The sequence below is a fragment of the Uranotaenia lowii genome, chromosome 2 (genome assembly GCF_029784155.1).
Source record: "Uranotaenia lowii strain MFRU-FL chromosome 2, ASM2978415v1, whole genome shotgun sequence".
NCBI classification, from domain to species: domain Eukaryota; kingdom Metazoa; phylum Arthropoda; class Insecta; order Diptera; family Culicidae; genus Uranotaenia; species Uranotaenia lowii.
In genome coordinates, this window is record NC_073692.1 from 429,880,524 (window position 1) to 429,892,739 (window position 12,216).

The following is a 12,216-nucleotide window of genomic DNA, read 5'->3' on the forward strand; positions in this document are numbered from 1 at the left end:
GCTACCGGAGGAGTGGAAGGAAGGGGTAATATGCCCCATCTACAAGAAGGGCGACAAATTGGACTGTGAGAACTACCGAGCGATCACTGTCCTCAATGCCGCCTACAAAGTATTGTCCCGAATCCTACTCCGCCGCCTCACGCCACAAGCAAACAGATTCGTGGGAAGTCATCAGGCCGGCTTCATGGAGGGACGGTCTACGACGGACCAGATATTCACATTACGGCAAATCCTCCAAAAATGCCGTGAACACCAAGTCCCTACGCATCATCTATTCATCGACTTCAAAGCCGCATACGACACGATCGACCGTAACGAGCTATGGAAAATCATGGACGAGAACGGCTTTTCCGGGAAGCTGATCAGACTGATCAAGGCGACGATGGATGGAACGCAGTGCTGTGTGCGGATTTCGGGTGAATTGTCGAGTTCATTCGAATCGCGCAGGGGGCTTCGACAAGGTGATGGTCTATCCTGCATGATGTTCAACGTGGCGCTAGAAGGTGTTATTCGACGAGCGGTGGGCAAAATGCGGGGCACGATTTTCAACAGATCCAGTCAACTTATCTGCTTTGCCGATGACATTGATATAGTCGGCAGATCATCTGCGGCGGTGGAGAAGATCTACCGCAAACTGAAACGCGAAGCAGGAAGGATTGGGTTGATGATTAATACGTCCAAGACGAAGTACATGCTGGCCTGCGGATCCGAGACCGACCGAACCCGCTTGTCCAGTAATAACAAGGTCACGATCGACGGCGACGAGCTGGAGATAGTCGAAGACTTTGTCTATCTCGGCTCACTGGTGACCGCAGACAATGACACCAGCCGTGAGATCCGGAGGCGAATTATCAGCGGAAGTCGTGCCTACTATGGACTCCACAAGCAACTGCGGTCGAGAAGACTTTGCCCTCGCACGAAGTGTAACCTGTATATGACGCTTATTAGACCGGTTGTTCTCTACGGGCACGAGACATGGATATTGCTCGAGGAGGACCTGCGTACACTCGGGGTATTCGAGCGACGAGTGTTAAGAACCATCTTTGGCGGCGTACAGGAGAACGGAGTGTGGAGGCGAAGGATGAACCACGAGCTCGCGCGACTCTACGGTGAACCCAGTATCCAGAAGGTGGTGAAAGCTGGCCGGATACGCTGGGCGGGACATGTTGCGAGAATGCCGGACGACTGTCCTGCAAAACAGGTGTTCGCCACGAATCCGGTAGGCACAAGACGAGCAGGGGCGCAACGAGCGAGGTGGTTAGACCAAGTGGAGCGTGATCTGGCGAACGTGGGGTGCCCGAGGAATTGGAGAACGGTTGCCATGGACCGAGTGAATTTTAGGAATTATGTTCGTCAAGTTATGTCGTGAGACGGAATACTATGTAAATAAAAAATAATTGATATCGAATTAGATGAAAGTCGAATTTAAGCAAGATATCTTACAAATTCGAGCAATTCATTTTATGTGATTTAGCAAAACAATTATGAATAAACCCGGGCAAAGTTCGGGAAGTTTTGTTATGTTATGTTATGTTGATTATCCACCATGGGTGCACGGATTAATCGCAGTTTCTGCCAAAGTATGGGCTCACATGCATTCTTAGATTATTGGGTTCGACAAATCTCCAATGCAACGCGTACACCATACCCGGACCCCATGGCTTCGTATAAACTGTTATGGAGTGAATGTTTTTGTGTTTATGTAGGTTTATTTTGTAAGAACGAGACAATCAGATGGGCTAGTTTATTTACAGGTATTCCGGCATCCGGGTATATACCTGGCCAGCTGGCAACTGATTGAAGATTCTTATTATATAGTCTGTTATAAGAGGAAACACATCTTACCTTTCGGCCACTTATGGGATTCGAACCCAAAAGTTTTTTTGCCAATACTGGGAATCGAACCCAGTACGCCTAGCATACCAAAACCAGACTCGCGCCAGCCTATCCACTAAACCACACCGGAGCTTTTTGAGCCAAGTTCGGGAAGTTTCCAGCAAAAAAAGTGAAATACACGAATAATTTGAAAGCGTTGAATAAAGTGTATGCATAAAACTGTCGAGCTGATTCCATTCGTCAAAGCTGCTATTTCCGTTTCAAAGCAAAACTTTGTCTAACTCAAGAGCCAACGATTTTTGCACACCCCATCCATTTTGACACCGAGAATTTGATTCCCCTCTAAACGTTGAGTTGAGGAACATCAAATTACTCTGCCAAGATTTTTCCATGATGGAATGAATGAAACAAAAGTAGGAGTCGAAAAAAGAATATGACAATTCAAGACTGTAAATAGAACCGCGCTGGTCACTATCTATCTTCCCAGAAGTGGACATTAAAAGCCTGACCCGTGTGGTGGGTGACTGTTATTGTAGGAGTAGATATGTAGAGACATTCGAACCGAGAAAGAGCACAGCTCCCATTCAGAGCCGTTCACCGGAACTGAGAACGGGGACAACGACGACGACCATAGAAGACAGACGACAGTATTGACACACTTGAGCAAAGGCAACCTTCAACATTTTGCTTGCTTTTTCACGACTTCTATGTCTTGTTCTTCGTCTTGTGGACCAAGCCGATCGGAATGTGAGGGAAAAATTTTCCATAATTTGGTCGATGTGGTGACAGAGTTATGGCCTAACTCTTTAATGAAGTAGATATATTTTTCAACTTCCAGTTACGATTATGTACATATGTCGTTTCTATGAATATTTTGGTAATGTTGGGAACAAGTGGCCACTTACCTGTTTTTACATGGACCTGCACTGTGGTTATTATTGTGTGGAGGAGACACGACGTTTTCTCGTTTCTATGCCTGGCTTTTCCGCGACAAGTTTCGGGTTTCTAATCCATTACAACACACATCCACAAACACGGACAGGTAGTATACACAGAAACACGGCGCGCGAGGATTTTCACTTTTGTGTTTTTCCTCGTCGTCACTTGGAACGGAAATTTTCGCTCACCGCTAACCAAACTGGCACTGGGTTCTTTCTCCTGTAGCTTGGAATTTCGCGCGAATGCGTGTGTGTGTGTTGAATTTTCCGAGCGGGTTTTCTTCTAATTTTTTTAGCTTAGATTTTCAAACGACACTCAACAATGGTGGTCCACTTCTTTGAGTTTTCGAGCAACCGTTTTTCCTCTCTCGACGTGTTCGATCGCCGGAATGTGAATCCTGAATGTAGGACCTCTGCTGATGGTTTGCTCTTGTTCTCACTGGTTTTTCCGCTCTCACTATGAATGTGTCTTTTTCTTTTCTTCTCGTTAAAGCACTTGGACTAATAGTATTCCGAAGTCCAGAGGATCCGGCGAGATCGCGCGCCGCTGGTGGTCTTCCAAAAAATTTTCAAAGGCCCACCAACGGAAAGGCCCCTTGGTCGTCAAATGGGATCCATCAGGGCACCCGGACACTGGCCAACGATTCCGAAATAGCACTTGGTAAGTATTTTCTATTCTTCTTCCTCCTCCTGCTCTATGTGAGTAGGGCACACACCACACGTTCCGGAGCGTTGACGTCGATGTGAGGAAAATCCGCTCTGCAGAAGATGTTGAGAGAGTGAAAATATAACAACTTATTACATAATTTTCATTGAATTCTGGCACAGACACAAATACTTTTCGGGGTTTTCACGTTTTTCGTTATCTTTTCCTTTTTGCTTCTTTGGTGCCCTACAAGGGTGGAAAAATTAATTTATCAAATCCAAACTGTGCAACTAAAATCAACGTCAGCCACTAAATGTCGTCTCTCTGGCAAACTTTTCCAACTACTCTGTGATTTCCCTTTTCCCCTAAAGAAAAGCTGCGGAGAGAAGGCTGATTAGAGGACCGTTTGGAGGGCGCCTGGCAGAACGAACCGAATCAATCTATTAAAATGGCTATGGAAATGGCAAATTCTGAATATATCTATTAACAGCACACACTAGTTTCACAGTCGCATAGTTTTCCCGATAGCTGGCCACCAAAGACCAAACGGCGGAGCACGAAAGTAAAGCTTCAAAGCACACAGGCCACTGGTCGCCAGCGCAGAAATCGATCTTTTTTCGTTCCCTGCCTTATTTCGTTGCTACTCTACTTCCAAGAGGCAAGTTGTTCTTCCCTTCCCACACTACTTGAATTCGGAAAATGCAACTTTTCACATTATATCACAAACCAGCAGCACTCGTGCCAGGACTTCACAGTTTTTCCAATCCGAAAGAAGTCGAAGGAAAAAAAGGAGAACACTTGAGGGTGTTTTTCTATGACAAATTTTCCTACCCTCCCTCAACAATGTACGAAAGAAATTATTAACTCATTTATTGATCACCGAAAATTGCATTCACACACATCGTTTCATGGTCCCTATGGAATAGCCATCAAAAAGGTACCGTAAAAGTACTTTGGCATGAAAATTCCACCGGAACAAAGCACTACTTCCGCTAAATAATACCCAGAATATGTTGCTAGAGCAAATCCGTCAAGGGAATATCGCTTTTTACCAATTTTTCCACTGCTTGATGGGAAAATTTATCAGCACTACAGCACCAGGTCGAGAAAGGAGAAAAAATTTTCCTCCTTGTATCACTCTCAACGCCAATGGACAGAACTCGACTGCAAAAGGTTTTTCATTTTTCTCGCACTCCTGGTCTAGTTCCAATTGTTGGAAAATGGATCGGCTCTACACACTCATACACCGAAATAATCTCGGCTTGGCATGATGCTCTCAGCCGCTTTTCCGGCTCTCGCAGGTATCCGCTCGCCAACAGGAAAATTGCCCTAACATTCACCTATCGTATAGGCTCGTCAAAATTTTTCCCCCGATCCGTGGTGTAGTGTCTTGTATCCTAGAAAGAATTTCCTCTCCCGGGTTTGTTTACATCCGCGCGAATCGCTTCGCTTGAGGAACCAGTTCAGCTGTCAAAATGACGGAGATTCCTTTCGAATGCATTTATTTTGGGGCACCCTGTGATGATGAGTGTCTCGCACAGTGGTGTCATATATACAGATTTTTCTGTATTATACAGATTTTTCAACGTCAATACAGATAAGATACAGATACAGATTTTTATACAGATTTTAAAACATTGATACAGATTTATACAGATTTTTTAGAAAAAAAAATAAAATCAATTGTTGATGAACCGGTTTCCATGGGCTAACTGAGTAATTTTTTTTTAATCTTTATCTTTCTAACTGCAGTGTACCGTAAATGCTTGCAACAGCACACATAATTTATCCAGACCTTCAATTTCTAGTAGTAAGCTTTTGTGACGACTATAACCATGTACTTATCATTTATTATAGGTTAGTAGGAGCTTCAATAGTCTTTTTTCTCAACAGCATAATTGAATTGTTTTAAACAGCGAATGATAGCCCCTCAAACAGAGTACACAAATTTTGATAATCAAATTAGTACAAAATCTCTTCTTCTTAAGTTTGATATCTATAAAGTAGGGTGGTATTTAAGATTATTACTTTAAGAGAGTTTAAAAAATAGATTGGGGATCATATAGAAAATTCTAATTTCAGATTCAATTAGGTTGGCATCGTCAGTTTCTTTAATTCAAAACTCTTTTACTGAATAAAAATGTAGAACACTTATTGAAAGGAGTTGAAGTTCATAAATACAGGAAAAAATTCTCGAGATTCAATTTCGATATTTCATAACGATAGCAAAAAGGATTTGTCTTTACGGTCCATGTACTGATTTTAAATTAACTCATTAATAAAGTTTTATCGACAGAACTTGAAATAAAACGTGTTACATCTCGCAAATCACTGAAGTTAGTATTACAATTCATATTTTTATCTTATTGTGTCGAGTATTATATTGCAGAGTATTGTAAAAATGTTATAAGTATTTATAATTTTTGAGTTATTTTACTAAGTGTAACATTATGCGTGATTTTTCTAAGACGAAACTCTTCGTAGTAAGTCCTAAATGTGGTAAGGATTTAAAAAATAGATTTACAATTTTATCGATAATACATGGCAAAAAATATCAAGCAATATAAGCTCTTATTTTAGATATTAATAGTAAAAATAGGTTGAAAAATGCATTCAATAAATTAATGCGCTGGCAAAACTACATGACAAATACATAAAAAAAATTGTTTCAATTCAGTCATCGACTTTCTCGAGGACTGCGAGTAATTTTAGCTTCGGAGGAAAAAGTGATAAAAGTTTCCGTTTTGTTATTTTTATTCCAATTAAACAAAAACTGGAAATTTTGGCCTAAATTAGATAAACAAAATAAATCTTTCATATTTCTTGAGGCATGCGTCAAAACGTTTTGTAGACTTCGGCAAGGTTGGGGAATACGTTAAAATCTTCAATATCAAATTCTCAAAGACGTTTTGAATGATGCCAGAAATATATAAATATCATTTAATTTTTTATAGCGTTGTGTTTCTGAAAATATCTAAGCAAGATATATGAATGATTTATTGTATTAAAGATAACAGAAAGGTTTAATAACGGCTTTACGTATTCATGTGGGTTTATTATTGGGTATTAAAAAAATATTAAAATTTCTATTTAAAACCTGATTGATTTGAATTTAGGAACCCAAAATCTTCCAAAATCAATTAAGTATTAAAACATAGGAACAAAAAATGACTTTCTCTTGTGTTATGTGAATTCATGACTTGAGTTCAATTTTCGTACTTAAGTATACATTTTTGAATTTCACGATTTTAGAAATAAGGTTGAGAAAATTCAAAAAACAGAAATGAGATTCTGAATTCAGAATAACATTCATAGTTATTTGGTTAATTATTTAGAATTAAAACTTAACATCATTGTGCTAAATCTCAAGCATGATACCGTTTCATGTCCCCCCTTGTTCCTTACGGGGTTTTGAGCCTCTGAGATTGAACAACTATGGTAGGAATGAATTTTATAACCCGTTTGACTTATCTTGTAAATTGTTCAACCAAGTGTATGTATATTTTGATTTCAATGTAAGTAAGGATAGTTTTAAGATAAGATTAAGTAATCAGTATGTATGACATTAAATTGCCGTAGACAGTGATCAATAAAAAATTAAATAAATTTCGCTATCGAATTTAATCAATTACAAAAATAGTTTTAAAGTTGTGTGTATTACAATGAAAGGATGCTCAACAAAATGCTGCTCAAATGTGACAAACTTTTAAAGTTTGGGTCTTATGTCGCGGCCAACAAAATTGCAAGTTTTAATCTCGTGTGAGTGAATTAGCCTTTAGTAATATTTTTCACATCTAACAAAAAAAAACTTTCAACTTACATTTTATCACTCCAGATTAAGTTCAATTAATGAAATCAATTGTCAATTTTTGAATAATGAATACGTTAAAACCATTAAAACTGATTTCCAAATTGCATATTAAGCGATAAGCTTACATTAAAAACAATAATAGAAATTTTTGGTCGTTTAAGTTCAAATACAGATAAATACAGATTTTTTAATGAGGCCGATACAGATTTTTTAAAAAAACCATCTGACAACCCTGGTCTCGCACGACTATCTTGCTTTTTCCATCTCGATATCTTTTCCACTCGACCAGGAAGGAAGTAGTTTTGTGTCATCTCATCAAAGAGCAGCGATACTCCCTCAAACTTGTTTTTGCGATAGGACACATTCCTTTTGGTTTGAAACTTTCCATTGAATGAATGTCTCAGAATTAAAGAGTTTAAAAAAAATAGTTTAACAGAAACAGAAATGTTCTGCAGTCTTTTTTTAAATTAAATAGAGAGCTTTAGCTATGAGGTTTTTCAAAATAAGAATTAAAAACGACCCTTTCGTAAGGTTAAGCTGAATCATGTCACTGCATGTTTTCACCTTTTCACCCCACTTTTCCATCCCACTCGACCCACCCGCACCAAATGCTTACGAAATTTCAGTAGGGTCTCAAGTAAACAGAGATTGAAAATGATGGTAAAACCGTAAAAACACCCTGCTGAAATCCGCTTGGTGGGAGGAGATTCGTTTGAAATATGATCGTACCTTTCGGTCACCGGTGTTGTGCTGGTGGCACCGCTATTTTCCGACTGGACACCGCTCCGATGCCAACTTGTTCACACACCTGCAACAGAAAGGCAAGCATTCAACACATTAGCACTTGAAAATTCCAACTTCTGCTAACTACTTATGCTGGCCTTAGTATAAAATTACCTACACCGAACATGAGCTTTTCGATCGGACAAGAAAATTAGTTGTTTGTAGTAACTTTCCAACTTTAACAATACCACCACGGCAAAGTAAATTTACACAAAAAACTCAACCACAATCTTCAACACACTGTTCATCCTGCTATTGTACCATTCGCTTTCTGTGAATCACCAAAAACAAAAAAAAATAGATTACTTCACAGCTTTGAAAATCCCCTGCTCAAAAGCACCAAATATAATATGAGATAACACTATCCAATCCGAAATTCAAAACAATATCGAAATCAGCCACTAACCGCATTTAACCAGCCCGTAATTTCCGACTAAGTACTTTAAGCCACGGCGAGCCAACAAATTATGCAGAAGCAGAATTCGCTTTTAGCAGCGTTGAGAGAATGCCGATGCCACAAATCCACGATGAGCGCTACAATAGCTTCGTTCAATCATGGTATAAATTGGATTCTACTGGTTTCTGTCAACTGCTAGTTGTTCAATGAGCCGAACTAGTCAGGTTATTGGTCGAAACTAGTCAAAACCGATCCCAGCAGGAGGATTCGTTTCGACCTGGTAGAAATCGATCGAAGTCAATTGGAAAAATACATGTGATCGACTATCTATTCATTTTTACCTGTTTCGACGTATATTTCGACCAGACCTCATTGAACAGACTTAAAATAGCTGGATGGAGTTTCCCCAACTCCAACAGAAAACTTGCATGAGAACCATATGACGTCACAAAAATTTCGGAGTTATTTGACATTTCGGAGTGGGCCTCAGAAAGAAGAGTAAATAAGAAAACATGCTATGAGATGATTGCTTATCTTTTTCTGTCGTACGCACGCAACCAAACACACTGAATCAGCACTGAATGAGTTCTGGAAAGTCGAGCAGTTTGAAAATTGAGTTACACTTGCGTGAGATACAAATCGATAGGGCTGGACGATTGAATGAAATTTTTGCACAATGTATTTTTTTTGGTAAATTTAGTTAAAATTACGTCAGCCCGATACATGTAACAAAACTGACGAAAACAACAATAATGGTAAAAATAATAAAATGGACAGTTATCATAAAATTCATCGAGTTTACATAATTAACTAAATAGACGAAATTATCAAAATCGATAAAATAACCAGAATTTTAAAAATATTGACAACAAAATCAAAGAAAAAAAATCTGAAACTTGTTTAGCTGAAATGTGAAAATAATTTATGTTGAAATCAAATTTTCTCTACTGATTTGGATTTTATTTGTATCAACATTGCAAAAACAAAAGGAATATTTTGATTTATGAAAGTGAAAATCATGAACTCAGGTTCAGAGGTGCCAGGTGTCCTGATTTATCAGGATTTGTCCTGATTTTCGAGAGACCGTCCTGATTTTTCAAAAACTCTTGAGTTGTCCTGATTTTTGAAAATTGGTCCCTAAAATGTCCTGATATATCCTGATTTTCATAAAAACTTCTCAAATACAATCGAATTTGTAGTTGAACTATGAGAAAATCAAATAAATAGGTAATAAAATAGCTTAACCCATTCAACAGATGGTAATCTTCGGTTCAGATGATATTTAAATGGTGTTTTTCGATATAAACTTCGCAGGCCTGCAAACTGTTGTTGCATAAATCAAGGCGTTTACAGCACCTGAATTGTGCTTTTATTTATGCAATCTAAGCAGAAATCCTTATTAGTTCATGAATCAAGAAATGTCCTGAAAAATCCTGATTTTTAGCTTTACGTTGTCCTGATTTTTGACGAAACCACCTGGCACCCCTGCTCAGGTTTAGAATCACCATTTCTAGAGTTTGTTTTGATTAGGTCGTATGAGCCACCTGACATGTTTCGAGAAAATCGCTGTTGAAGTTTTGTAATCCGTTTTTTATTTGATTTTGAATATCACTCAGAGTTGTCTTTAAAAAGCGGTATGCGAAACGGAAAAAAGATGAGAACTAAGCTAGTGCACTCGATTCAGGCATAAATTTAGTTTTTCAAGTAAACATGCACACGCAGTGAAAAGTAGTGCCATTGAGATAAAAAAAAATACATCTTTGATTCAAAAACCTCGTGTACATTGACAGAAAATCTATGTTCCTTGATTTAAGTAAATTTTATATTGAACCAATTTTTTTTTGTAAAATTTTTTCATTCATGGAATGAAACCAAATTTGTACCCAACATAGAATATATGTTTGTGAATCGTTTGTAGCCATTAACTCAATTTTGTTTATATTGGTTCATACGGCATAATCAAAAATAACTCTACATTTGATTTATTTTATTTGGATGGATTTTAACTTCTAAAAGTCATTCATCCCTGAGTACCATTTGATTGAAATCAGATTTTAAATTAATACAATGAATTTATGAATCTGATTTAAGAATCAGTAACTGTTATTCAAATTTCATGCAGTCGGTTCTTGGTCGCCCAGCTCTACCGAGCACGGTTAACACCAGAGTGCCTCAAGTAGGGTGGGTGCATACTGAGGATAAGTAGGCAAGGGGTACTAAAAGTTTCTCATTGGTGGGGGGTGGAGACGGTGCGCTTTTTGACAGCGAATTGTTCGCCTACCATGCCTACGATTACGATTGCCTGTCACAAGAGTCACAAGATGGACGATTCCGTGCATTGGTATAAGAACACACCTAGCTTTACCCGCCTTGGTTAACACCTGGGGCCAGAGGTGCCAGGTCGTTTTGTCAAAAATCAGGACACCGCCAAGAAAAAATCAGGATTTTTCAGGACACCACCAAATTGGTGAAAACAAAATGCAGTTCTGCTTAGATTGCATAACTTAAGGCGAAATATAAGTGCTGAAGACGCCTCGAATTATGGAACTGAAGCAAGAATAACCTTGGCTGGCCTGCAGTTAATATCGAAAAACCTCATTTAAATCTCATTTGAATCGAAGAATCTCATTGGTTTAACTGGTTAAACTAATTTATTTGAGATTTGTTTGATGTTTTCATCATTTAACAAAAAAATTATTTCTGATTTGGATATTTTTTAAAAATCAGTACAAATCAGGACATTTTAAGGGCAATTTTTCAAAAATCAGGACAATTCAACCTTTTTTGAAAAATCAGGACGGTCTCTCGAAAATCAGGACAAATCCTGATAAATCAGGACACCTGACACCCCTGCCTGGGGCTGGGGGAGGAAGACTGAATAAAAAAAGAAAAAAACATTCAAACGTCAAATTTCTCTCATCAATCTACCGACCAGTGCGAAGGTTCAAAATTTTACTTTCTTATTTAGTAATTTTTAATAAAACTTTTTTCGTGCTGAAAAGCACTTGTTTTGCATTAAACAATGATTTAATTAGGTTTTGTTTTGCTCTGGCAAAATCCTGCATGATCAGGCGTATTACGTCGCTCAAATTTCGTCAAAGTTTTTAAGTTGATAAATAAAAATGGCTTGATTAATGGTTGTTCTAAAAATATAGCTTAATCTAAATTTAGCACCTAAACAACTGAGTTACATGACTCACTACACGAAACTGATCATCCAAAGCTAAAATTTGAACGATTACAAATCTTTTCAACAATTGCTGGCTTTTTGCCGAACAGTAAAAAAACGATGCAGAAAACGATGCAGCAAATTTCAGTCTTCCTCAGGGATGCCAGGTGTTGAGGATAAAAAATCTGGGCAATTTTGAAAAAAAGTCTGTGTGTGTCTGTGCACAAGGAAGATAAAAAATTTGGTACTAAACCAAAAATTTGACGAGCGTGTGAGCTGGAGGGGGGGGGGGGGGGGTGGGAGGTGGCGTCGTTGGTTTGTGGTGTGGTATTCAGGTTATTTTCGAGTTGATAACTATATAACAACCATTGTTTCCTACCACCTACCATGCCGATCTTATTTTAAAAAAAGAATTTAATGAATGATTGGTCAAATACCAATCAATACAAGCGAGATTTCAGTCTAATCTGGCACTTTCAGATCAAATCCGATAAATGAATATTAATTTCATGTCTCAATTACGAAATCTGTAAAATCTGGGCACTCTCAACAAAAATCTGGGCAAAATCTGTGTCTGACCAATATCTGGACGAAGGGTTAAAAGTCTTGGTTTTACAGACAAATCTGGGCACCTGG

General features: G+C 38.3%; 1 protein-coding gene across 15 annotated transcripts in view; it reads right to left on the reverse strand.

Annotated features, from left to right (window-relative positions):
• Nucleotides 1–8,497, reverse strand: part of LOC129745373 (plasma membrane calcium-transporting ATPase 1-like) — a 139,105-nt gene extending 130,608 nt beyond the window's left edge. For 3 of the 15 annotated variants that reach the window (XR_008737123.1, XM_055738428.1, XM_055738429.1), the window contains exons 1-4: nt 8,421–8,495; nt 8,129–8,285; nt 7,961–8,039; nt 2,742–3,533 (exon numbers count right to left, since the gene is read on the reverse strand). The gene's annotated coding sequence lies outside the window, so the exon portion shown is untranslated. Of the gene's footprint in view, nt 1–2,741; nt 3,667–4,472; nt 4,624–7,960; nt 8,040–8,128; nt 8,286–8,420 lie in introns of those variants that run through there. The other 12 variants (XM_055738424.1, XM_055738406.1, XM_055738425.1 and 9 more) reach the window with 8 other exon arrangements.
• Between the last annotated feature and the right edge of the window lie 3,719 nt (nt 8,498–12,216).